The following is a 27,014-nucleotide window of genomic DNA, read 5'->3' on the forward strand; positions in this document are numbered from 1 at the left end:
ACTTCTAAACCAAAGAGCCGGCATTGTCCGTAGACGTCTCCAAGGTCACATGGCCGGAATGACTGCATGGAGTGCCCTTACCTTCCCACCAGAGTGGTACCTACTGATCTACTCACATTTGCATGTTTTTGAACTGCTAAGTAGACAGAAGCTGGAGCTAACTGTGGAAGCTCACCCCACTCCCCAGATTTGAACCACCAACCTTTTGGCCAGCATGTTCAGTTGCTCAGTGGTTTAACCTCCTGCACCACCAGAGGCTCCCATGTGTTCCATAGACATAACAATAACAACAACAACAATACCTCGAATATATCAGGCCCTTGGGAAGAGCCCAATATTCAGAGATGGATCCCAGATACATGTGTACTGTGCTCTTATGTCCATATAATAATAATAAAATTATTATTATAATACAGTGTTTCTCAACCTGGGGGTCGGGACCTCTGGGGGGGGTCACAAGGGGGTGTCAGAGGGGTCACCAAAGACCATCAGAAAACACAGTATTTTCTCTTGGGGTTCTGTGTGGGAACTTTGGCCCAGTTCTATCACTGGTTCAGAATGCTCTTTGATTGTAGGTGAACAATAAATCCAAGCAACTACAACTCCCAAACATCAAGGTCTATTTTCCCCAAATTCCACCAGTGTTCACATTTGGTTATATTGAGTATTTGGTCCAGATCCATCATTGTTTGAGTCCACAGTGCTCTCTGGATATAGGTGAACTACAACTCCCAAACTCAAGATCAATGCCACCAAACCCTTCCAGTATTTTCTATTGATCATGGGAGTTCTGTGTGCCAAATTTGGTTCAATTCCATCATTGGTGGAGCTAAGAATGCTCTTTATTGTAGGTGAACTATAAACACCCCAGCAACTTCAACTCCCAAATGACAAAATCATCCCCACTCCCACCCCACCATTATTCAAATTTGGGCGTATTGGGTATTTGTGCCAAATTTGGTCCAGTGAATACATCTTGCAAATCATTTTGATTCATAACGGTAGCAATATGATAGTTATGAAGTAGCAACGAAAATAATTTTATGGTTGGGGAGGTCACCACAACCTGAGGAACTGTATTAAGGGGTCATGGAGTTAGGAAGGTTGAGAACCACTGTTATAATATAACTAGCTGTCCCCTGCCACGCGTTGCTGTGGCCCAGCCTGTTGATCTGGAAAATAAAGTAACAAGAAAGTGTTGATTTCTAATATAAGTAATTTCTTTATGCTTGTGGGTAAACAGTATTTCTTGTTTTTTTTTTTGTCAGTGTTGATGTCTGGTTTGCCCACCCTAGAACATGCAAGATATCATAGTCCTTCTTTAAGGGTCCCTTTCAAATCTATGATGCTATATCTGTGTGTGCGTGAATCATATCTATCTATCTATCTATCTATCTATCTATCTATCTATCTCTATGGCTGGATGGCTCTTTGTCAGGAGGGCTTTGATTACGTTTTCTTGCCCTGGTGGAGTTGGACTGGATGGCGTTGAGTATTTTCTGTTGGTCATGGGGGTTCTGTGTGGGAAGTTTGCCCCGATTCTGTCATTCGTGGGGTTCAGAACGCTCTTTGATTGTAGGTGAACTGTGAATCCCAGTGACTACAACTCCCAAATGTCAAGGTCTATTTCCCCCAAACTTGAGTGCTTGTGCCAAGTTTGGTCCAGATCCATCACTGTTTGAGTCCACAGTGCTCTCTGGATGTAGGTGAACTACAACTCCCAAACTCAAGGTCAATGCCTACCAAAACCTTTCCAGTATTTTCTGTTGGTCATGGGAGTTCTGTGTGCCAAGTTTAGTTCAATTCCTTCGTTGGTGGAGTTTAGAATGCTCTTTGATTGTTGGTGAACTATAAATCCCAGCAACTACAACTCCTAAATAACAAAATCATAATTTTTTGAGTGATGGTCACTCCTTGTATTGTGAGATGTTTTGTTACCAAATTTGGTGTGATTACGTTCATTGGTTCTTTTGTTTTTAAGGTACTCTTTATGCACAGAGCATTTATATATATATATATATATATATATATATAGAGAGAGAGAGAGAGAGAGAGAGAGAGAGAGAGAGAGATAATAACAACAACAACAACAACAACAACAACAGGCTCTTGGAAAGAGTCCAATTTTCAGAGACGAATCCTAGACACATGGGCCTCATATGCATGTGTGCTGTGTTGTCATGTACATGTAGATATCATAACAACCATAACAACAATCTGAGTCACATAATGCAACATGATGCTAAGGATGAGCCCAGTTGCGATCTTGTTCTGACTCTGTAGGAGCAGCTGAGCTCTTTCCAAGCAACACATCCCCCTCCCCATTGATTATCATCCTTCCGCATGTTGCTGGGCTTTAATTCCTCCGTAGTGGTGGAGAGGAGGGGTCTAGTGGAGCGAGGAGGGGTCTCTGGCTGGGGCAGGCATCCTCCGGGCTCTAATCTAATCTCCTGCCCTGACAAAGAGGCCTGTAATCTCCTAAAGTAATTAAGCAGGTGCAGCACTGCTGCTGAGGGTGGAAAGGGGGAAGGAGAAGGGCCTCCCAGCCAAACAGACGGTTGCAATGACCCAGAGGGCGCTATATTGCTCCATGCAGGGCTCCTATGGAAATGTTAGGGGCATTTGCACATGTTTGCATCCTCGACATTAAAAGGAGTGTCTTCATGTGCTTAGATGCACCACTGCCTAAAAATATACAGTCATCAGCCACCACATTTGGAGTAAGAACTTCTGGGTTGCTATGAGTTTTCTGGGCTGTATGCCCATGTTCTAGAAGCATTCTCTCCTGACGTTTCACCCACATCTATCATAGAATCCTAGAGGTGGAAGAGACCTCGTGGGCTATCCCGTCCAACGCTATTCTGCGAAGAAGCAGGAAAATCGCATTCAAATCACCCCCGACAGATGGCCATCCAGCCTCTGTTTCAAAGCCTCCAAAGAAGGAGCCTAACTCTAACCCTATCCTTGGTGGGGTTCAGAATGATCTTTGATTGTAGATGAACTATACATCCCAGCAGCTACAACTCCCAAATGTCAAGGTATATTTTCCACAAACTCCACCAGTGTTCACATTTGGGCATATTGAGTATTCTTGCCAAGTTTGGTCCAGATCCATCATTGTTTGAGCCCACAGTGGTCTCTGGATATAAGAGAACTACAACTCCAAAACTCAAGGTCAATGCCCACCAAATCCTCCCAGTATTTTCTGTTGATCATGGGAGTTCTGTGTGCCAAGTTTGGTTTAATTGCATTTGGCAGCAATTGCTACCTCTTGTTGCAGTAAGTTCCACAGTTTAATTGATCTGTGTGGCACCAGGTGATGTTTACTCCAGGTGTTCCCATTGAAAACTTAGGATCAGATCCTGGGATATTGGGCCTGTCTGGAAGGGTCCAATGTTTATTGTAGTTGTATCCCAGAATATGAAGGATTCCTTTCTCCCATCTATATAAACTTAAGAACTAATCAGATGACACAGTGAACTATTTGTTAGCTGTAGACGTTCTCCAGATGTTTGGGGCTTAAACTCTCAGAACTTCTTACCACTGGATATTCTGGTAGGGCAGTGGTCCTCAACCTGTGGATCCCCAGATGTTTTGGCCTTCAACTCCCAGAAATCCAACCTGCTGGTAAACTGGCTGGGATTTCTGGGAGTTGGAGACCAAAACACCTGGGGACCCACAAGTTGAGAACCACTTGGTAGGGTCTTCTGGGAAACATCTGGAGGACCAAAGATTGAAAAGGACTTTGTGGTCAACTGCCTTCATTTGGCTCATAGTGATTCCATGAATGAGAGATCGCCAAGGCTAAAAGGCCACAGATTCCTAGAGAAATGTTCTCTCTAGAAATGTCTAGGTTAGGCCTGGGCAGGCTTGCGGAGTAAAAAAGAAACCTTATAAATCCTGCATCCAGCAAAACCCTGGCTGCTCGGAAGGCCTCCTGTTTGAATAATTCTCCCTTTCTTTCTATCTATCCCCAGGAGCCTGGTACGGAGAAATGTTCAGGGCAAAACCCATAGGACTGTGCCAAGGAGCAATGCTCAGTGTGCAAAAGGCTGCATGCGGTGCCTCTTGGAGCAAAGAAAGTGCCTGCCCTTGGATGTCCCGAGGTTTCAAATTTATGGTGGTGCAAGAGTTTAACACAACTAATGACCATGGTTCTTTTACCCACATTGAGTGCTTGCAGATGTAAAGAGGTGGCACATTTCTAGGGAGACGCACAATGGTTTTGAATACAAGTTCAGGACTTGAATCACACAATCCCATTTGGAGAGCAAGGGAAATCACTCTCTCTCAGCCTCTGTACCAAACTCTCTGGGACTCTCCTGTTAGGAATTGTGGCAGTTGAAGTCCAAAACACCTGGAGGACAAAAGCTGGACCATGCCTGGTCTAGGTCCTCCAGAATGATTAGAAGAATTTGGCCATAGAGTTACACTGGAGTACCCACAGATTCCCATATATTCCCAAAAGTCACAACTGCAAATGTGGAAGGATGTCTGTACATGATAGAAGGATGACTGGAAGCCACAGCGAGCAAAGACTTAGGACCTGATCACATTGGGATAGAATCCGTTTATATCAGTATGCATCCCGTATTTTTTTAGGATTGGATGCCTATTGTATTGAGACGGGATGCAGCCTCTCCTCATCACCCCTAATTATCATTACAGTTCTTAAGATTTGGAAAACCGTCCCACCATGGAAGTCTGGCTCCTCCCAATCCATTCAAAACACCCTCTACATCACTCTGTGATCTTTTAAAAAGCATTTATTTATTATTTATTTATTTACAGCATTTATATTCCGCCCTTCTCACCCCGCAGGGGACTCAGGGCAGATTACAGTGTACACATATATGGCAAACTTCAATGCTAAGTTTGACATACAACATATACAGACATACACAGAGGCTATTTAACTTTTTTCTGGCCGCCAGGGGAGCTGTCGCTTTCATCGTCCATCTGCGACACTGATGAAGTATTTCCGCATTCCCCGCATGCTTTTTTGCTGGAGTCTTTCTTATGGCCTCATAAATTAGTTAATTTAGCCTCCCCACACTTTAAGGCGGTACCTAATTTTCCTACTTGACAGATGCAACTGTCTTTCGGGTTGCAAAGGTCGACAACAGGCTACACAATTGGTTGGAAACCCACTCCAACCCGGGCTGGCTTCGAACTCATGACCTTTTGGTCAGAGTGATCTTAATGCAGCTGACACTCAGCCAGCTGTGCCACAATCCCGGTGCTTTGCTGCTGATGGGATGCTTATACGTTTTCCGATCACACTCCAGACACAGCTTCAGCAATGGAAGAATTGGTAGCATTTTTTTAAAAAAAACACGATGAGAATTCCGTCTGTAAATAATCTGTTTCTGCGACGTTTTGCAGACGGATACTGACGGGATGGGGCAAACGTCATGTGATGGGACTCGTTTGGAATAATTCTCAAACAGACCCAGAAACAGAGCATTTCCTAATGTGCTCAGGTCCTATAGGAGTGCAAACACACAGGGTTCTCCATTGAAAACGAATGCTTCCCGAGGCTGCTCTCATTGGGTGGAAAAACCCTCCCAACACCACAACAGGGCTTTTGTTGCAACACTGCCTTCCCCCTTGTTGCTACTACAGGCCCTTCTATTTACGATTTCATTGCTGCCTGTCCTCTGTTCCTGTTTGGCACGCACCGAGCCTCCTTTCAGCATGACGTTCTCATCCGTTTTACAAGCTCTTTGCAATTATGGCCCTGACTATATTAACCTCCAAGCGCACATGTGCAAAGAGTCAAAACAGCCTGAGCAATGCAAAGGAGGAGGCCGTAGGAGGCTCCCCATTTCAAAAAGAACATTTCAGAGAAGACTTAAGGATGGGGACATAAGCTGGTACTGCTTAGCAGCGCAAGAAGAAACCCGGCGCACCACTGCCTGCACACTCCATTAAGCACTTAAAAGCCCCATGAATTGGAAGCATCATTGGGCATTGCAAAGGAGATGTTTTCTATATGAGGTTGCAGAAGCGACAAAGTGACAGAGGCATAAAGACCTTCAACATGCAGTCTAGCAAACAGAAGCTCTTCATATAGTCTTTACTAGATCTTCAATAGATCTTGGGGAAAAATGTTTCTGGACTGCATTTTCACATAATTCCTAAGACAACACAGTAACTCGCCATGCTTGCTAGGACAGCGTTTCTCAACCTGGGGGCCGGGACTCCTGGGGGGGTCATGAGAGGGTGTCAGAGGGGTTGCCAAAGACCATCAGCAAACACATTTTTTTGTGGGTCATGGGGGTTCTGTGTGGGAAGTTTGGCCCAATTCTATCCTTGGTGGGGTTCAGAATTATCTTTGATTATAGATGAACTATACATCCCAGCAGCTACAACTCCCAAATGTCAAGGTATATTTTCCACAAACTCCACCAGTGTTCACATTTAGGCATATTGAGCATTTGTGCCAAGTTTGGTCTAGATCCATCATTGTTTGAGCCCACAGTGGTCTCTGGATATAAGAGAACTACAACTCCAAAACTCAAGGTCAATGCCCACCAAATCCTCCAAGTATTTTCTGTTGATCATGGGAGTTCTGTGTGCCAAGTTTGGTTCAATTGCATCATTGGTGGGGTTCGGAACGCACTTTGATTGTAGGTGAACTATAAATCCCAGCAACTGCAACTCTCAAATGACAAAATCAATCACTCCAGCCCCACTAGTATTCAAATTTGAGTGCATCCAGTCCAACTCCATTCTGCCAAGAAGTAGGAAAATCGCATTCAAATCACCCCTGACAGATGGCCATCCAGCCTCTGCTTCAAAGCCTCCAAAGAGGGAGCCTCCACCACACTCTGGGAAGGAGAGAGAGAGTTCCACTGCTGAACAGCTCTTTCTCACAGCAAGGAAGTTCTTCCTCATGTTCAGGTGGAATCTCCTCTCTTTCCTGTAGTTTGAAGCCATTGTTCCGCATCTCAGACCACTTCATCACATTTACTAAATTCCACTGGGAGCTATACTTAAAATCCGGGAAGCTACTCTCCTCATCACATTCGTTTGGCTTCAAGTGTAGGATAGAGCATTCTTTGCCTATTTTAAGCATGGATAGTAATAGTCACTGAATCCTAGAATAACAGAGTTGAAAGAGACTACATGGGCCATCTAGTCCAACTCCCTGCCATGCAGGAAAGTCCAATGCTTAAACCATACTGGCTCCCCACCTGTTGCTACCGGATCCTTTTAAACTGGTAGCAAATATACTGAACCTGCCCCCCTCCCCCAGGTGGAAAGCAGGTGCTCCCTGCCACTGTGTCGCAGCCTCTTCCCAACCATTTCAGCAGCAATGCAAGCTAAAGTATTATTCACCCTTCTGCGGGCTATATATACATGTTCAGCAGGGAAGCAGTCACTGTGATTGAAGGCAACCCATCCAATTTCCAAGTCTTCTCTTGCACACATTTTGGCCGTTCTCTGGAGGGTTGCCACCTACCCCTTTCCCTTTCTGCCACCCACTTCAACAGGCTTTGCCAGTCAGGAAATGCCATCGCCCCTTTGCACAGAGCCAGCTGCCCCGAGATGTGGGCAAGGCCCTGGGAAACGCACCCATTGGCTGCCAATGTCACAGGAAGTCAAGCCCAGCCAAGGCCACACACGGCGGTGTGCTCGCAGACCTGGCTTCCCCTGTCCAGCCACAGCTCTGCGGAAGAAAACAATGGGTCCCATTCACGGCTCGGCCACTTGCTGGGGAGGGAGCTGGCTCTGAGGTCATGCCAGGGAAAGTCACCCCGGTGCCCCGATTCCAGCCACACTGTGCCCAATCCAAAGGGCAAGAGGACAGAGCAAGAAAGAGGCACTGCTACTGTGCTCCTCTCAATGTGGCTTCCGTGAGAGGAGGAAGAATGAGATTCCTTTGCCAAGCAAGAAAGCACCGTGCAACTTCATATCATTTGCTTTCCTCTTTATTATTATTATTATTTGAAACACAAGATGAGTTCACAGCAGACACTCTGCTGGCTGTTGCATTGGATCCCACGTCGGACACTTCCCAAGTGTCTAGGACTGTGTGATGTATTGGCAAATAATGCATGCAGATCCCAGTAGGGTGGTCTTTTGCAGCTGACAGATGGTAACTTTGTCAGCGCCAATTGTGTTTAAGTGCAGGCCAAGGTCTTTAGGCACTGCACCCAGTGTGCCAATCACCACTGGGACCCCCTTGACTGACTTGTGCCAGAGTCTTTGCAGTTTGATCTTTATATCCTCATATCGTGTCAGCATTTCCAGTTGTTTCTCTTCAATCCTGCTGTCACCTGGGATTGCAAACAAACCCTTCCAGTATTTTCTGTTGGTCATCACATTCGTTTGGCTTCAAGTGTAGGATAGAGCATGCTTTGCATATTATAAGCATGGGTGCCAGCATTCTTTCTAAATGTTTCAAGAGCTGGAAGGGAAGTGGATTTTTTTAAATGATCCGGATGATTGGCCATTTCTGTAATGTGATGGCATTAGTTGCTCCCAAGTTTAAAATGAAATGTTTCTCCAAACAATCCATACTTTGTTTTTTAACACGATCGTGAGGTCAGTAGTATTGTGCTCCAAAACTCTGTCTGTCTGACTCTGGAAGTCCTAGAGGAGTTTGACGTGTTCATTTTCTGTAACTTCTTCAGGCTTGTGATCCCACCACTTCTTTGTCGCAGGCAGATGATATTTGTGGCACAAGTTCCAATGAATCATCTGAGCAACAGTGTTATGCCTCTGCTTGTAGTCTGTCTGCGCTATCTTCTTGCAGCAGCTGAGGATGTGATATATTGTTTCATCTGCTTCCTTGCAGAGTCTACATTTGGAATCGGTCGTCAACTTTTCAATTCTAGCTTTGATGGCATTTGTTGTAATGGCTTGTTCTTGGGCTGCCATTATTACTTCTTACCTGCCTCTCCTCACGGCTCAAGGTGAGACACGGCTCAAGGTGAGCACAAACAAAAACACACAAGTACTATAAAAATGCTACAAACACACATATTCAAAAACAGTTCCATAAAAGATAACCATCTGTATAATGCACATTAATCACACAGGACAGAGACCAAAAGACCGGACATGAATTTCAAATTCATGCTTGCAACTGGCTGGGTAGGCCTAGCGGAAGAGATAGGTCTTTAGATGGTTTTGTAAATTCCAACAGCTCAGTGTGGGAGCTCTTCTTCCAGCAGATCGTTCCAGCAATCTTCTTCCAGCAGATTGGGGAGGCCAATGAAAAAGTCCTCTGGGTGATGGTCGCCAGTCAGGTTCTGGCTGGTTGGAATAAATGGAAAACCCAGAGGACCTCAGTGTCCAAAGGGGAAGATTGTACAGGCGAAGGCAATCCTGTAGGGAACCTGGACCCAAACCATGGAGGGCTTTAAAGGTCACAACTTTGCCCGGAAACGAATTGGCAGCCAGTGGAGTGACTTTAGGATAGGTATAATATGCTCACTCCTAGATGTTCTCATAACCAATGTGGCTGCCATATTTTGAACTAACTGAAGTTTCCAACTTGGTACAAAGGTATCCCAATGTACAGTGCTATTATTATTATTATTATTATTATTATTATTATTATTATTATTATTATTATATTTGTATCCTGCCACCATCTACCCAAGGGGTGTCGTGACAGCTTACAAAAGCACTCAACAGTGCAGGCATATAGTACGGCAAGTATATAAGCAAAATTGCAGAAGTCCAACCTTGAGGTGAACAGTGCTTGCACTACTATCTTCAGGTCCTCCAAATCTAGGAAGGGCACAGCTGGCACATCAGCCAAAGCTGGTAGTAAACCCTCCTGACAATTGTCACATCTCCCTGGGCTGACACTGGGAGAGATGGATCCACGAGAATCCCAAGCTGCAAATAAGTATTTCGGGGGGGACGGGATCCCATTCAGAGCTGGTTGACTCATCTCCACCCCCAGATGAGGACCCTTGATGGAAAGCCCTTTGTTTTGTCTGGATTCAGTTTCAATTTGTTTTTTCTCATCCATCCCATGACCTCCTCTAGGCATTCATTCAGAGGATGAAGCTGTTTTTGGAAGGCATGGAGAAATCTGATTGGGTGTCATCAGCATACATCATCACGTCCCGCCCCATGCCTATTTATTTATTTATTTATTTACTTCTTTTTTATACCGCATTTTTCAGCCCTTAGCAGGCGACTCAATGCGGTTTACAGTGCAGTTAAAAACAAGACAATACAACAACAGGATCGGCGACGTTGATCCACAACAGTTAACGATCAGACAGGACAAATCAACAAACAACATATAAAGCGTCTTAATTGAAATCGGATCCGTTCTCATAGCCGTTATGCCGTTCCTATGTTCCATTTACCGACTTCCTTGATTAGTTGCATTACTCAGCCAAACGCTTGTTCGTACAGCCAGGTCTTGACCATTCTCCGAAACGTCAGCAACGAAGGTGCCTGTCTGATGTCTGCCGGCAAGGCATTCCATAGCCGAGGGGCCACCACTGAGAAGGCCCTGTCCCTCGTCCCCGCCAAGCGCGCCTGTGACGCAGGCGGGATCGAGAGCAGGGCCTCCCCAGACGATCTTAATGTTCTAGACGGTTCATAGGTGGAGATGCGTTCGGAGAGGTAAGCGGGGCCAGAACCGTTTAGGGCTTTATAGGCTAAAGCCAGCACCTTGAATTGTGCCCGGTAGCGAATTGGCAGCCAGTGGAGCTGGCTCAACAGAGGAGTGGTGTGCTCCCTGAGTGCCGCTCCCGTTAGCAACCTGGCTGCCGAGCGCTGGACCATCTGGAGCTTCCGGGCAGTCTTCAAGGGCAACCCCACGTAAAGCGCGTTGCAGTAATCAATCCGGGATGTAACCAGAGCGTGGACCACCGTGGCCAAATCAGACTTCCCAAGGTACGGGCGCAGCTGGCGCACGAGTTTGAGTTGTGCGAATGCTCCCCTGGACACCGCCGAAACCTGGGGTTCCAAGCTTAGCGAAGAGTCCAGGATCACACCCAAGCTGCGAGCATGGGAGCATTAGGGATAGAAAGGCACTTTGTTGGACACCACATAACAGCTCATTTTTGGAGGAGCAGCTACCTATCCCCAAGCACCAAAATCTGAACCTCCCTGAGAGGGATGACCCAAACCACTGCAGCACTGTGCCTCCCATTCCCATCCCCTCCAGGTGTTCCAGAAGGAGACCATGGTCAGTGGTATTAAAGGCCATTAAGAGACCTAGAAGCACCAACAGGGACACTCTACCCCTGTCAGGGACACACTCCCCTCTTACTCTTTGGACTGGTTCATGTATGCCCAGCCTTAACTCAGTAACAACAACATTGAAGGGCAAGGCAAATCATGGCATGCAGAGAATTCCTCTTCTTGGAGGCTTTTCACAACTGAAGTCTACTCAACTGTGGGTTCAATTACTTCTGGAAACACAGAGACATCCACAAGTGTTGAGATACAAAATGTTCACCTGCGTTGAGCTCTTTACTCAGCCCAATTTCTTGAATTGGTGGGACATTCAATCCAAAAACCAGTCCTATCAATAAACGCTCAAAAACTGAGCCACCCACTCTGTTTGTGAAGGAAACGGTCCTGCAAAGCAAAGCCCTACAACACAACCACCGTACACTGCCATCTCCACAAATAAAAGGGGTTTATATGGCCTGCAATGTGCACAGCCAAAGAGCAAAGAAAAAGCATAAGCCATTTATCAAACGTCCGCCCAATTTTTCCTCAGACGGTTCCAAAGAGGAACACTCATCCATCATCTCCAGGCAGGAGTTGGAAACCTGGATGAAGGACTGATGCCAGGGACATGGAGCTGAGGAAGATATAGAAACACACCAGAGACAGGAAAGCCATAGGAACTCAGGCAATACTAAACACTGGCTATTCTGGACAGTCTGCACATATTTCTCTCCAAATCATCTCCAGAGGACTAGGATGGAATTGGAATCCAATTATGGGTAAGAAGAAATGAGACATATCTAAATTCTTTCCCATGACACCATCTTGGAGGAGCTTCCGAGCATTTGCCCGTGTCTTCTTCCCAAAACGAAAGACCGAAATGCCTCTTCCAAGGCTGAAGTTTCCTGGCAAGAGCTGAAAGATAAACTACGCTGGTACTTTTATGTCCAAACCCTTTCTGGCTTCCACTGAATGGCAAAACAGAGCCCCAGAAAACCTCATGGAAAGAACCTTTGCCCTATTGCAGTGGTGGGCGCATATGAGCATATATAGGAGCATGTGGCTCTCAGTTGCTAGTTTTAAAGTCCATTTTTTTGCACCTTCTGATTCCAAGAAAGTCAGTATCTGGAAGTATTTGCCCTTATTTTTAGCTGCTCTGGGATGGATAGGATTGTCGGAGAAGCAAAACTGCCCCCCACCCCCACATTAAGAGTATTTTTTGGCATTTGGCTTCTGCACTTGGAGAGGATGCAGGTCATGAGACACACAGATCATGTGTTGCACAATTCCTTTCTATGGTCTCACATTTTCCTCTCATGCACAAGTTTCCTTTCATGCACACAACATAGTGGTTTGAGCACTGAACTATGACTCCGGAGACCAAAGTGCAAATCATTAGGAAACTATCAGGGGCAAGTCACACTCTCTCAGCCTCAAAGGAAAGAAAGGGCAAACTCCCTCTGAACAGATTCTGCCAAGGAAACTCTGTGAAATGTTCGCCGTAGGATTGCAGTAAGTCTGAAGCAAACGTGTTCCCTCTGCAAAAGGCATCTCCGAGCAAAGGCGCTGCTGGTCAGCCTCACAGGCACCGAAGTCCAGGGTAAGAGGACAGGCCCGGTGTGGCCTCCATTGCCCTTGCTCCATTCCAGCGTTTTACAGTGACCTCACCTCGTTGCGGCGTTGCCTCCCTCCTCAGATGTGGCCCGTCGGTTCAGCCAAGCCTTTGGTTCCAGGAGGCAAGCCAGGTCCTTTGGCTTGGCACGCTTACCTCCAGCTTGCAAAGCCACCAAGTCTCCAAATGAATGCCAGACCCACCAGCAGGCAGGAGCAGTGGTGGTGATGGTGGTGAAGGACCTGCCAAGCGGCCTGTCTTGGCCCAGCCACAGAGAATCGGAAAAGGCCCGGGGCTCCAGCCAAGACCACAGCATCCATGCCTGGCTTCCAAAGGGAAGTTGGGAGTGAAAGAAAAGCTCCTGCCACCCAGAGAAAGCCTTCCTCGCACAAACAGCAGAAATGAAACGTTCCTTGAGGAAAAAAAGGGAGCCGACAATCATGCCCCAACATTGCTGTGTCCCTTTCAGTGCTGAATGGCTTGGCAGAGTGCCTAACACATTATATTTATAATCCAGGTTGTTGGTGTCTCCCTCTAATCCAACCGACTGGAGTCCAATCAGGCTGCAGAATTTTGCTGAGCCATACTGAATGATTATGTTGTTACAAGGCTCAACTGGGATCCGATGAGGTATATTGTGATTTCTTTGTGGCTGAGAGAGCGTGACTTGCCCAAAGTCACCCTAGGTGTTTACATGGCTGAGTAGGGATTCAAATCTTGATTTCTCAGAATCCTAATCCAATATGCAAACTACTCCAGAAGAAGAGGCAGGGTGGTTTGAGCACCGGATGATGACTCCAGGGACCAGGTTTCGAATTGCCATTCAGGGCTCAGTCCTGTTTGGAATCATAGAACAATAGAGACCACATGGGTAATCTAGTCCAACCCTGTGCCATGCAGGAAAAGCACAATCAAAGCCCCCCCCCCCAAACAGGTGGCCATCCAGCCTCTGTTTAAAAGCCTCCAAGGAAGGAGCTTCTACCGGATTCCAAGGCAGAGAGTTCCACTGCTGAACAGCTCATACGGTCAGGAAGTTATTCCTAGTGTTCAGATGGAATCTCCTTTCCTGTCATTTGAACCCATGGCTCCATTGAGTCATCATTTGTTTGCTACATAATAATCATAAATAATATATAATAAAACGTTATTTATACCACTTCATCTCCCCGAGGGGACTCAGAGCGGTTCCCAGGTAACATCACAAAACATACAAAGTAAAAACAACATAACCATGAGATTAACAAAACAAAATATAAGTATAAAAATTGTCGCCATAACACACATATATTAAATTTTTTCGCCATAACACACATGTCCGCAATGCCAACGTTTGAACCTGTATACGTCACCCTACCCCTCAATAATCTGATCATCACAACAACCCTGCACATTAATTCCAGCAAACTTCAGGAAGGATGGAACAATGGAAAGAATCACATCAGGGAACCTTGAGACAGTGTCATCAAAAGAAGAAAAACTCAGGGCCCTGTTTGCAGTTCCATGACACACTACATAAGGAAGAGGACTTTGATGCTCCAAAGTCAATAGTCCCACGTCCCTTTTGACATATGAACTTCTTCATGCTTTACAAAAAGATCCATTTAGCCTATGATGTTCTTTGGCAGAGCAAGGCCGATGCACCTCGGAATACAATATGATCTATGGATCCTCGGGGAATGCATGCCTGGGCTTTGCATGGATACATGAAAGCACTGGTAATAGTGAATGTCATAGAGTCATGCCAGAGAACCTAGAACATTTTAAACAGAGGGCCAGGTCACCGTCCCTCAAACTGTTGGAGGGCCAGATTATAATTTGAAAAAAAGCATGAATGAATTCCTATGCACACTGCACATATCTTATTTGTAGTGCAAAAAACACTTAAAAACAATACAATAATTAAAATGAAGCACAGTTTTAACAAATATAAACTCATTAGTATTTCAATGGGAAGTGTGGACCTGTTTTTGGCTGATGAGATCGGATTGTTGTTGTGTGCTTTCAAGTCGTTTCAGACTTAGGTTTACCCTGAGCGAGGGCCGGGTAAATGACCTTGGAGGGCCGTATCCAGCCCTCAGGCCTTAGTTTGGGGACCCCTGACCTAGAAGATGCCTGAAAAGAAGGCATATTTTGTCAGATGCAGATAAATAAAACTACAGGTACTGGTCTTATGGATACAGGGTTTGTACTGGTTTGTGCAGAGCAACAAAATGAGAGGAAAATTGCCTTCTTGCACTCCCTATTGCCCGTTTTTTGGTGCTGGCATCCAGTTGGCTACTTTGCAAAACAGAATCAGGGACTGGATGAATCTTCTGAAAGTTTGCTCCCCAAGCATTGGACCACTGGTCCATAGCATTGACATCAAGTTTGCAGAGAGAAAAGTTTTTCAACTCTGCTTCACGCATCATGGCAGTTTAACAGTTCCCAGGATTGCTTCCTTAATTCCATGTTCATAAAAAGTGGGTGAGAATAAGGTATGAGCAAGGTAGACAGCACACCATTATGAATCTCAAGTGCATCGGTAAGAAGCAATGACTATGGGGCTGATCTTTGAAATTCAGATAATAATTCAATCTCAGTCGCTGCAGGGTTATTTAACACCCCTTTCCACCTCTCTTCCTCTCTCTCAAACAGAGACAGGAACAGAAAGGGAGAGAGGAAATGAACTTGAACCCTCTTTCCATGGAGACATTTCAGCACCAAAATTCCTCCTATAAATACAACCATAAACGGGTCCTGCCAACCAGAGTTATCCTGAAATGCACACAAACGCAAGGGGAGATTGGGCCAACACAACTTGGCAAAGGGTTTCCCCATGTTACTGAGCCAGAATAAACTTCAGACATCACCAAAAAGAGTGTCCCTTTAAGACAAAAGCGTATCTGCATCAGAGAACGGGAGCTTGCAGGTCATGTGTAATCCCTATAGGCCAGTGTTTCTCAATCTTCCAAATGCCGCGACCCCTTAACACAGTTCCTCATGTTGTGATGACCCCCAACCATAACATTATTTTAATTGCTACTTCATAACTGTAGTTTTGCTTCTGTTATGAATTGTCATGTAAATATCTGATTTGTAGAATATATTTTCATTCATTGGACCAAATTTGAATACTGGTGGGGTTGGAGAGGGATTGAATTTGTCATTTGGGAGTTGTAGTTGCAGGGATTTATAGTTCACCTACGAACAAAGAGCATTCTGACCTCCACCAATGATGGAATTGTAACCGAACTTGGCACACAGAACTCCAAAGACGAAAAGAAAATACTGGAAAGGTCTACTGGGCATTGACCTTGAGTTTTGGGGTTGTAGTTCACCTACATCCAGAGAGCACTGTGGACTCAAACAATGATGGATCTGGACCAAACTTGGCATGAATACTCAATATGCCCACATGTGAACACTGGTAGAGTTTGAGGGAAACAGACCTTGACATTTCGGAGTTGTAGTTACTGGGATGTATAGTTCACCTACAATGAAAGAGCATTCTAAACCCCACCAATGATAGAATTGGGCAAAACTTCCCACACAGAACCCCCATGACCAACAGAAAATACTGTATTGTTGTAGGTTTTTCGGGCTATATGGCCATGTTCTAGAAGCATACTCTCCTGACGTTTTGCCTTCATAGCAAGCATCATCAGACATTGTGAAGGTCAGACCTCACAACCTCTGCGGATGCTTGCCATAGATGCAGGCAAAATGTCAGGAGAGAATGCTTCTAGAACATGGCTATATAGCCCGAAAAACCTACAACAACACAGTGATTCCAGCTATGAATGCCTTTGACATTACAGAAAATACTGTGTTTTCTGATTGCCTTTGGTAACCCCTCTAACACCCCCATGTGACCCCCCCCCCCAGGAGTCCCGACCCCCAGCAGAAGGTGCAGATGGAAAAGAAACCCCTACAATCAACAGAAAATACTGTGTTTTGGCGACTCCTCTGACCCCCAGGTTGAGAAACACTGCTATAGACTTTGCAGGAGACCTTCTAACCTCGAAACCGCAGCAAAAGCTTGAGAAGAAAAGGTCTGTTCTTGGATGGGCATCAGGGAAAAAGGTAAGACGGGCACCCAGAAGGCGGTGGACTCTCTTCTCCACTGTCTCAACCACATTGAGAGGAAATGTCTTGACGTTTGTACATCTCAAGAATGCTATGTCCTCTGAATCACCTCATACCTACAGTTTGGATGTATAAAACTGTACTTTTGCATATTACCTCCCCTCCTGTTTCTTCCCAAACTGATTTGCCATCTCAGTTAGACAGGTGTAGGATGCAAACAGAGCAACAACCAGAACTCAAGGAGGAAAATGATGTCACCAAACCAGCAAAAGCTAGCAGAAAGACCTTGAAACTCAGCAATAAGTTCTCTTTTTGGGGGGACGATTGCCACGCAGAGGAAGCAGAAGGATGTGCAGATGGAAAAGAAACCCCAACACTTTGCAACACGCCACCGCCGGCCCTGCAACAAAAGCAACGGGGAACCCCGACAAGTGTGCATTTATTCCCCAAAGCACCCCACTGCAGGGGGCGAAAAGGAGGGGATCTTACATGACATCAAAAAAAGTAGTCTGCTTTGCACGTACCTTAGAAACAGAGACAGAGAAAGAAACACACACGGGGCAGCAGCCGCCAATGGCAAAGGAGGGACACAAGCGCCAGCCAAAACCGTCTCCAGGAGTGAACTGCTGACAGATTAGGGATGTTTGGGGAGGGGGGGGGGGTCAAGAAGGAGGAAGAGAGAGATTCTTCCAACAGACAGTTGCAAATCCCCCCCTTTTCCCCCCCAATCTGGAACTGATGATCCGTCAGGAAGGAAGAAGGGAAGGGAGGAAAGGAGGAGGAGGAGGAGGGAGAGAGGAAATCTACAAACAAATTCCCAGCCAAGAGGGAGAAGAAGGGGGGGAAAAACCAGCACACAATGATGGATTGGCTGGGGAGAAGGTTAAGGAAGGAAGGGGGGCTGATGCTAGAGAGAGAAAGAGGGCCGAAAGGGAATTTCCTGCCTCCTCCTCCTTGTGTTTGGGATGCCTCGAAGGAGGAGGGCAGATTTCTCCCTCTGAGTCAGAAGCAAATCAGAGGAGGCAAAAGCAAGGCTGACACAACAAAGAGGCAGGCGCAACAAAAGAAGCATATGGCCAGGGCAGCCACAGCCTGTAAATTAAACATAAAGGGGAGATTAGATAATTAATGAGGGCTCGGCTGCCTGCCTGCTTGCCTGCTTGCCCACCCGCCCCCAGCCTTTGCAGCAGCAGGAGGAGGAGGAGGAGGAGGAGGGAGAACGGGGGTCCCATCCAAGCAGAGGTGGGCTCCACTGAAAGGGGACCGGGAAGCAGCCAGAGGGAAACCACCTGTAAGGCTGAGCGGAGGCGGATAATGTGGCATCATCGCCAGCTGCTCCAAACGAATGGGAGCCAGAAGTGGGCTTCTTCCACAAGATGGGATTAGTCATTAGATTCCAAGTTAGCATCCTGCCTGGGATGCGGGGCAAGAGCCATGCTATGCTGACCACACATTACAGTCTGAAACCAAAAGAGAGTTTTTCTTGGAAGAGGGTGGTTGTTATTATTATGATGGGACTTACAATGATGTGACGACGACAACGATGATGATCATCATCATCATACTAGTGTATACACCCAGCATTGTCTGGTGTCATTGGGACCAAGTATCATCCTCCTCCTCCTTATCATCATCATCATACTAGTGTATATACCCAGGATTGCCTGGTTTCATTGGGACCGATCATCATCATAATCATCATCATCATCAACATCATCACCACCATACTAGTGTATATACCCAGCATTGCCGGGGTGTCATTGGGGCCAATTATTAATTATTATTATTAGCATACTAACATATATACCCAGCATTGTCTGGTGTCATTGGGACCGATTATTAGTATTATTATTATTATCATCATTATCATCATCATACTAGTGTATATACCCAATATTGCCTGGTGTCATTGGGGCTTATTATTATTAGCATACTAACATATATCCTGGTGTCATTGGGACCGATGATGATGATGATGATGATAATAATAATTTAAGCATATTATACTTGTATTACAATAATAGCAGTATATAAATACAGTAAATAATAATAATAGTAATAATATATACCTGGCATTCCCTGGTGTCATTGGGATCAATGATGATGATGATGATCATCATCATCATCTTTGTCATTATACTAGTGTATATATACCCAGCACTGCCTGGTGTCATTGGGAACTATATTATTATTATTATTATTATTATTATTATTATTATTATTATTATAGGATATATACCCAGTGTCATTGGGACTGCTGCTCACCTACTTTCTCCCTTTTCCAGCTCTGGGAGGGCCTGCCTCACAATGTCTTCATGGCAACATTAAACAGGATCTTTCCCTTCCCAGTGACATCACAGAGGGCCACTACCTAGCAACAGCCAATCCTTCACCTAGCAATAGCCAACACAGTGTCTTCTCAGAGGACAACTTCACCTAGAAACAGCCAATCCTTCACCTAGCAATAGTCAACACAGTGCCATCACAGAAGGTCACTTCACCTAGCAATAGCCTACACAGTGCCATCACAGAGGGCCACTTCACCTAGTAACAGCCAATCTTTCACCTAGCAATAGCCAACACAGTGCCATCACAGAGGACCACTTCACCTAGCAAGAGTCAATCCTTTACCTTGTGATAGCCAATCTAGTGACATCACAGAGGGCCACTTCACCTAGCAACAGCCTTTGTGTGCAAACAGATGGACAGACATAATTTGACTTATATGTATATAGAGGTAGTAAATGTTTGTTTGGAGAATCACTAGACCTTGAAGCAGTTCTTGGGATGAGAAAATGGATCTTGGACATCTAGGGTGTGTCAACAAAAGATTAACAAACATACATACTTACATTTCTATAGATACAGATATACACCCCATGGCTACATATGTAGATATGAATGCAGATAATCCAAAACCCAAGTAAAGAAAATCCAAAGTGCTTCTGGTCCCAAGAATTTTGGGTAAGAAATACCCTACCTGTGCCACAAGTAATGTGTTGCATGAAGATGGTTGGAACTTGTGTGCTGCGTATATCTTTCCCCCTATAGCCCCTTCCCCCCTCCTCCCTCTCTTTAACCAGGATGGAAAAGCAGGTGTTTGCTTAAATCCTAGCATAGCACAGGCGCCAGAGGGCAGGCAGGTGGGAAGCCTATATATCCAGGCCACTGTCGGGAGGAGGGAAGATGGATTTGCATTTCCATTCTCACGCTGCACTGACACCTGCCGGGATGGCGCCAAGGTGGGTGTCAACAGGCGCGACAGGTAGTTGAAACAGAGAAACACAAGCCATGTGTTTTTTGTTTTCCCAACAGTAGAGGAGGGCATGAGTTTGGGGAGCTGCTGTTTTGTATGCCTCCAAATCACTGAATCTACACTGCACAATGAATGCAGTTTGGCACAATTTACCATGGCTCCGTATTCATGGCAGTTCAAAGGGGTGCCAAATGGCATTCGTTCTGCAATGTAAACGCACACTTTGGAGTTCTTCTAACTCAAGTGTTTCTCAACCTTCCTAATGCAGTGACCCCTGAATACAGTTCCTCGTGTTGTGTTGACTCCCAACTATAACATTATTTTCGTTGCTACTTCACAACTGTAATTTTGCTACTGTTATGAATCGTCATGTAAATATCTGATTTGCAGAATATATTTTCATTCAATGGACCAAATTTGGCACAAATACCCAATCTGCCCAAATTTGAATTCTGGTTGGGTTGGGGGAAATTGATATTGTCATTTAGTAATTGTAGTTGCTGGGATTCATAGTTCACCTACAATCAAAAAGCATTCCGAACTCCACCAATGATAGAATTGAACCAAGCTTGGCACAGAACTCCCACGACCAACAGAAAATACTGGAAGGGTTTAGTGGGCATTGAGCTTGCGTTTTAGAGTTGTAGTTCACCTACATCCAGAGAGCACTGTGGACTCAAACAATGATGGATCTGGACCAAACTTGGCATGGATACTCCATATGCCCAAATGTGAACACTGGTGGAGTTTGGGGAAAACAGAACTTGACATTTTGGAGTTAAAGTTGCTGGGATTTATAGTTCACCTACAACCAAAGAGCATTCTGAACCCCACCGACGATAGAATTGGGACAAACTTCCCACACAGAATCCCCACGACCAATCGAAAATACAGGTTTTTCTGATGGTCTTTGGAAACTCCTCACACACCCCTTGCGATCTCCCCAGGGGTCCTGACCCCCAGGTTGGGCAATGCTGCTCTAACTCTATCATGTTCCTGGAAATTCACATGTTTATCTGCAACTGTGGACAACAGCAAATCTTATTGAAAGGGAGGTCTTCTGGCCCAATAAGAGGAGGTAGGAAAACAAGAGGGAAGGAGAAAAGGAAAAAAGAGAGGATACAGAAAAGGAAGATAAGAAAGGGAGAAGGAAAGGTAGGTAGGAAAAAGAGAGGGAAGTGATTCATAAAGGCTTGGCGCCACTTCATTTGCTATGGCTGAACGCTATGAAATCCTGGGAGTTGTAGTTTTACAAGGCCTCCTCCGCCAAAGAGGACTGGTGACTCGCCAAACGAAAACTCTTATAATTCCATATCCATGTCAGTTTAAATGGGTGTCAAACTGCATTCGTTCTGCAATGCGAACACACCCTTCGCAGTTCTTCTAACTCTATCACATTCCTGGAAATTCTCATGTTGATGTGCAACCGTGGACAACAGCAAATCTTATTGAAGACAAGGGCACATTTCCTTGGAATAAATATTTACAAGACACCTGAAACAGCTTGAAGGAACACAACAACAACAACAACAACAACAACAGCAACATATTGTCGAAGGCTTTCATGGCCAGACACGAGAGAATCCTCTCTGCAGGACCGCAACACACCTGGACATCCCCTGGGCAATGTCTTTGTAGATGGCTGATTCTCTCACACCAGAAGCAACTTGCAGCATGCACCCAAACAAACCAACCAACCAACAGACCTTTTCAGGACCAACTATGACAATAATCTCAATCTACATCGAAGGCATGTGAGCTGCCAAAGAACAGCTGCTCCATGAACTGTGACGAAATAAGAAATGTGACGTGCTATGTGTCCAAGAAACACACAGGGATAAACAACAGAAACAATCTTAATAGCGCAAAGACCACATACGCAGTAGGGAAACGCTGTCTTTGTAAAACCAGGCCTCCAAGTCAGCAGTGCCCATAACACTGAAGACAAAAATATAGAGGTCATAACAGCAGAGCTTAACAACATCACAATGGCCAGAATCACTGGGTTGTTGTGAGTTTTCCAGGCTGTACGACCATGTTCCAGAAGCATTCTCTCCTGACATTTCGCCTGCATCAAAGGCAGGCATCCTCAGCGGTTGAGAGGTTGCATCTGCTCACAACCTCTGATGATGCCTGTCATAGATGCAGGTGAGACGTCAGGAGGGAATGCTTCTGGAACATGGCCATAAAGCCCGGAAACCCAAGAACAACAACAACAACAAACTATAGTCCGGCCCTCAACAGTCTGACAGACCGAGAACTGGCCCTCTGCTTCAAAAGCCTACTATAAATGAGTGACATTCCTGCAGGGAAAGGCCTCTTTGCCACTTTGCCCTTTCCTTATAGGCACCAACCAGGTCGGGGGTCCTTTGCAGTGAAGACAAGCAGATGCCAACAAGAACCTGAGCCGGGTCCAGGCAGGCGGAAAAGGGGAAGAAAATGCATATAAAGCAGTCTTACACACACATACACAAACACAACCAAAAGGAAAAAAAAGCCCTGGTCCCTTTTGAAATGCAAAGTGTGTTTGTCCTGCCTCTTTCTATTCAAGCCCCCTTCGCCCCTTTGAGCCAGGGAGATGCACACAAAGGCAGGAACACGCTCCCTCGCCGCCCGCCTTTGCATTGTCCTCCCGGGGAACAAACGGGCCCATTAATCTCTGTCCCAACCGCAGGCTCTGGCGCAGCAAAGAGGGGGGTGCTGCCTCTCTTTTTCTCCCCTTTTTGGCTGTATTAATTGTCTCCCCAGCATCCAATGACAGCCGGGGTGAGTCACAGAGCAGATGCTGAGCGCAAGAGTTCAAGAGAGACGGGGAGGAGAGGCTCCGGCGTGGAAATGCGAGCGATGATTTCTCTGCATGTCAAGATGGCTGTTAGGTCAACACCCAGGCTCTGTTTACCGAGCAGGGGGTACAGAAGCAGCTGTTCCTCCCATCCCTGCACACTGGGTTGGGTTGGGTTTGGTTTGGTTTTTTAAAGGCAGCCAAAGCAGGGATTAGGAAGACGGGGAGGAAGAAGGGCTGATCGGTTTGGAAAGAGGAATGCATTCCTCCTGAGCTCCTGATTTCCCCATGAAGTCTCCTCAGGCAGCCATCATTGAGAGATGCCCAAATAGACACTGACCCCTGACCTCTAAGTCATCCTTTCCTGGGCATTGCAAATTTAGGGCAACCTCCTCCATTCAATCCATTCATCTGGAATGCAGCCTTCCTCTTTTCCGACTCCCCTTACCAATGATTACATTGCACAACACACATTATGGTGTCTCAAAGGTTCGCACCACTTCTGGGTATGTTTGACCTGCTGGAATCCAAATATGACACCAGTTTTCCCCTATCAACTCTAGTTTTTGAAATACAGAACATATGCTGCATCTACCAGTCTGCCATCTGCTCACCAACAGAAAACCATGATAACCATATCTAAGAAACCAAAGCTGATGCAGTCTATCCAATGCAATTTTGGGCTGCGTTGTTGTCTTTTCCAATGAGTTACCGTCTCATGACATGCCCAAAATATGTTGGCCTCAGTTTAGCCTCCCTGGCTCCTAGGCTTTATTTCAGTGTTTCTCAACCTTCCAAATGCCGAGACCCCTTAATACAGTTCATCATGTTGTGGTGACCCCCAACCATATCATTATTTTCAATGTTATTTCATAATTGTAATTTTGCAACTGTTATGAATCATAATGTCAATATCTGATATGCAGGATGTATTCTCATTTACTGGACCAAATTTGGCACAAAAACATGATATGCCCCACATATGAATACTGGTGGGATTGGGGGGTGGATTTTGTCATTTGGAAGTTGTAGTTGATGGGATTTATAGTTCACCTACAATTAAAGAGCATTCTGAACTCCACTAATGGAATTCAACCAAACTTGGCACACAGGACTCTCAGGACCAACAGACAATACTGGAAGGGTTCAGTGGGCATTACTCTTGATTTTTAGAGTTGTAGTTCACCTACATCCAGAGACCACTGTGGACTCAAACAATGATGGATCTGGCAAAATTGGGCATGAATACTCAATATGCCCAAATGTGAACACTGGTGGGGTTGGGGGTGGATTTTGTCATTTGGAAGTTGTAGATGGGATTTATAGTTCACCTACAATTAAAGAGCATTCCGAACTACACTAATGGAATTCAACTAAACTTGGTACACAGGACTCCCATAACCAACAGACAATACTGGAAGGATTTAGTGGGCATTACTCTTGAGTTTTGGAGTTGTAGTTCACCTACATCCAGAGACCACTGTGGATTCAAACAATGATGGATCTGGACAAATTTGGCATGAATACTCAATATGCCCAAATGTGAACACTGGTGGGGTTTGGGGAAAATAGACCTTGACATTTGGGAGTTGTAGTTGCTGTAATTGTCTCACAGACAAATCTTGAGCTTGGCAAAAACTTGATGCATGAAACACAGAGCATTTGACAGCAAGACCATGATAAAATAATGTTTACCCAAATGAAGCAACTCTTTCCCATGAATCGTTATAAAGCTTTTTCAGATCCCTAAACTGAAAGGAAAACATTTTTCTTGACCTTCCCACCAGATAACAGTTTGTTATCTTTCTTTTGCTGTAGCCGACCTGATTGCCTCAGCCTCTGAAGACTTGGCCTGTGTTTACAAAAACTTTGCTTTCTGTCCAAGTTTCCATTATAATCTACCTCATTAACTTACACCTGACAAATCATGATCTGACAGTTGTTCTGGAAAAGGCGAAGTGCCTCTCTCAAGAATGTGGCCTTGTGATTCTTCCTGAAACAGCTCAGGCCTCTTTGGTGAACTTAACTCAGGCCTAAGCAAACCCTGATCCCCAGGCCCATCACCAGGAACATCATCCCCATTCCCATCATGAACATCAACATGAACATCAGACACAATCACAGGCTGAACAGGCTGACATACAACATATATATTGTTTCACTGTTTTTATCAATATGCAAACTGAAAATAAAACATATCAATCCAAATAAAACCTGAATCCTGACCTTCTTTCCCTTATGGGACCACAGCTTCTAGTGACACCCTTTTTTGCTGCCTTGAGGGATATTGGGAAGTGTTGCCCATTTGCTGCCCCCCTCCCCGGCCCCACGGTCGCCCCTCTTTGCAAAGGCAGCCACTTTGTTGACGTGCCAAGGGGTCACTATGGCAACGGTGCAATCCGAGGGGCAGCTGGCTGGACGGAGTCTGGGTAAACACAGGACGGAAAACGCGGGGGATGAGACTGACCACATAGGAGGAGGAGGAGAGGGCAAAGGTCAGCGAGTCGAGCACGGCATAACCTCCCCCACCCCCACCACCACCAAAAGGCCTCCATAATCAGAAAGGGTCAGATTGGCCGGGGAGAATGGGGGGAGACAGTGAAGATTCGCCTCACTGGTTGCCCTGTTTCAGATAAAGACATAACTGGACAGGCAATGTTTATGCAGAATGGGTGATGCCTGGCTCGACAACAGGCCATGTGAGAGAGATCTTGGAATCTTCGTGGGAAACAAGTGGAAGCTGAGCCAAGAGTGTGATGCAGCAGCTCAAAAAGCCAATGGGATTTTGGGCTGTATCCAAAGGAGTCTAGTATCCAGATCGAGGGAAGTCATTATGCCTCTCTATTCTGCTTTGTGTCCAGAGGAGGGTGACAAAAATGATCAAGGGTCTGGAAAACAAGTCCCATGAGGAGCGGCTGAAAGGGTTGGGCATGCTTAGTCTGCAGAAGAGAAAGATGAGAGCAGACATGATGAGGGCCAGGGATCAAGATGTGAGGGGAAGTCATAGGATTGTTTTCTGCTGCCCTGGAGACTAGGACGCAATGGAGCAATGACTTCAAACAACAGGAAAGAAAGGAGATTCCACCTAAACACGAGGAAGAACTTCCTGACGGTGAGAGAGAGCTATTCAGCAGTGGAACTCTCTGCCCCAGAGTGTGGTGGAGGCTCCTTCTTTGGAGCAGAGGATGGATGGTTATCTGTCAGGGGTGCTTTGAATTGTGGCGCAGCTGGCTGAGTGTCAGCTGCATTAAGATCACTCTGACCAAAAGGTCATGAGTTCGAAGCCAGCCCGGGTTGGAGTGGGTTTCCAACCAATTGTGTAGCCCGTTGTCGATCTTTGCAACCCGAAAGACAGTTGCATCTGTCAAGTAGGAAAATAAGGTACCACCTTAAAGTGTGGGGAGGCTAAATTAACTAATTTATGAGGCCATAAAGACTTCAGCAAAAGCATGCGGGGAATGCGGAAGTACTTCATCAGTGTCGCAGATGGACAATGAAAGTGACAGCTCCCCTGGCGGCCAGAAAAAGTTAAATAGCCTCTGTCTATGTCTGTATATGTTGTATGTCAAAATTGGCATTGAATGTTTGCCATATATGTGTACACTGTAATCGCCCTGAGTCCCCTGCGGGGTGAGAAGGGCGGAATATAAAAGCCGCAAATAAATAATAATAAATAAATACATGTGGTTTTCCTGCTTCTTGGCAGAATGAGGTTAGACTAGATGGCCCTCCAAGTCTCTTCCAACTCTACGATTCTATGACACTGTGGGATCACAATGTGTCTAATTCTGGGCCCACAGTTCAAAAGAGAGATTGACAAGCTGGAAGGAGTCCAGAGGAGAGCGACTAAAAGGACCAAAGGTCTGGAGACCATGAATCCCTCTGAGAAGCATCTAAAGAACAGGGCATGTTTAGCCTGCAAAAGAGAAAATTGAGAGGAGACATGAGAGCTATGTATAAATATGTGAAAGGGTGCCCTAAGGAGGAAGGAGAAGACCTTGTTTATTCTGCCCTTGAAACTAGGACTCAATGGAGCCATGGGTTCAAATAACACGGAAGGAGATTCCACTGAACATTAGGAAGAACTTCCTGACCATAAGAAGAGCTGCTCAGCAGTGGAACTCTCTGCCTACGAGTCT

General features: G+C 45.6%; 1 protein-coding gene across 4 annotated transcripts in view; it reads right to left on the reverse strand.

Annotated features, from left to right (window-relative positions):
- The window catches only part of GSE1 (Gse1 coiled-coil protein), a 510,191-nt gene that overhangs the window by 403,144 nt on the left and 80,033 nt on the right, over window positions 1-27,014 (reverse strand). Inside the window, exon 1 of one of the 4 annotated variants that reach the window (XM_060788130.2) lies at window positions 17,362-17,491. The exons of the other annotated variants lie outside the window; for them this stretch is intronic. The gene's annotated coding sequence lies outside the window, so the exon portion shown is untranslated. Of the gene's footprint in view, window positions 1-17,361; window positions 17,492-27,014 lie in introns of those variants that run through there. 4 annotated transcript variants of the gene reach the window in all.

The sequence above is a fragment of the Anolis sagrei genome, chromosome 8 (assembly GCF_037176765.1).
Source record: "Anolis sagrei isolate rAnoSag1 chromosome 8, rAnoSag1.mat, whole genome shotgun sequence".
NCBI classification, from domain to species: domain Eukaryota; kingdom Metazoa; phylum Chordata; class Lepidosauria; order Squamata; family Dactyloidae; genus Anolis; species Anolis sagrei.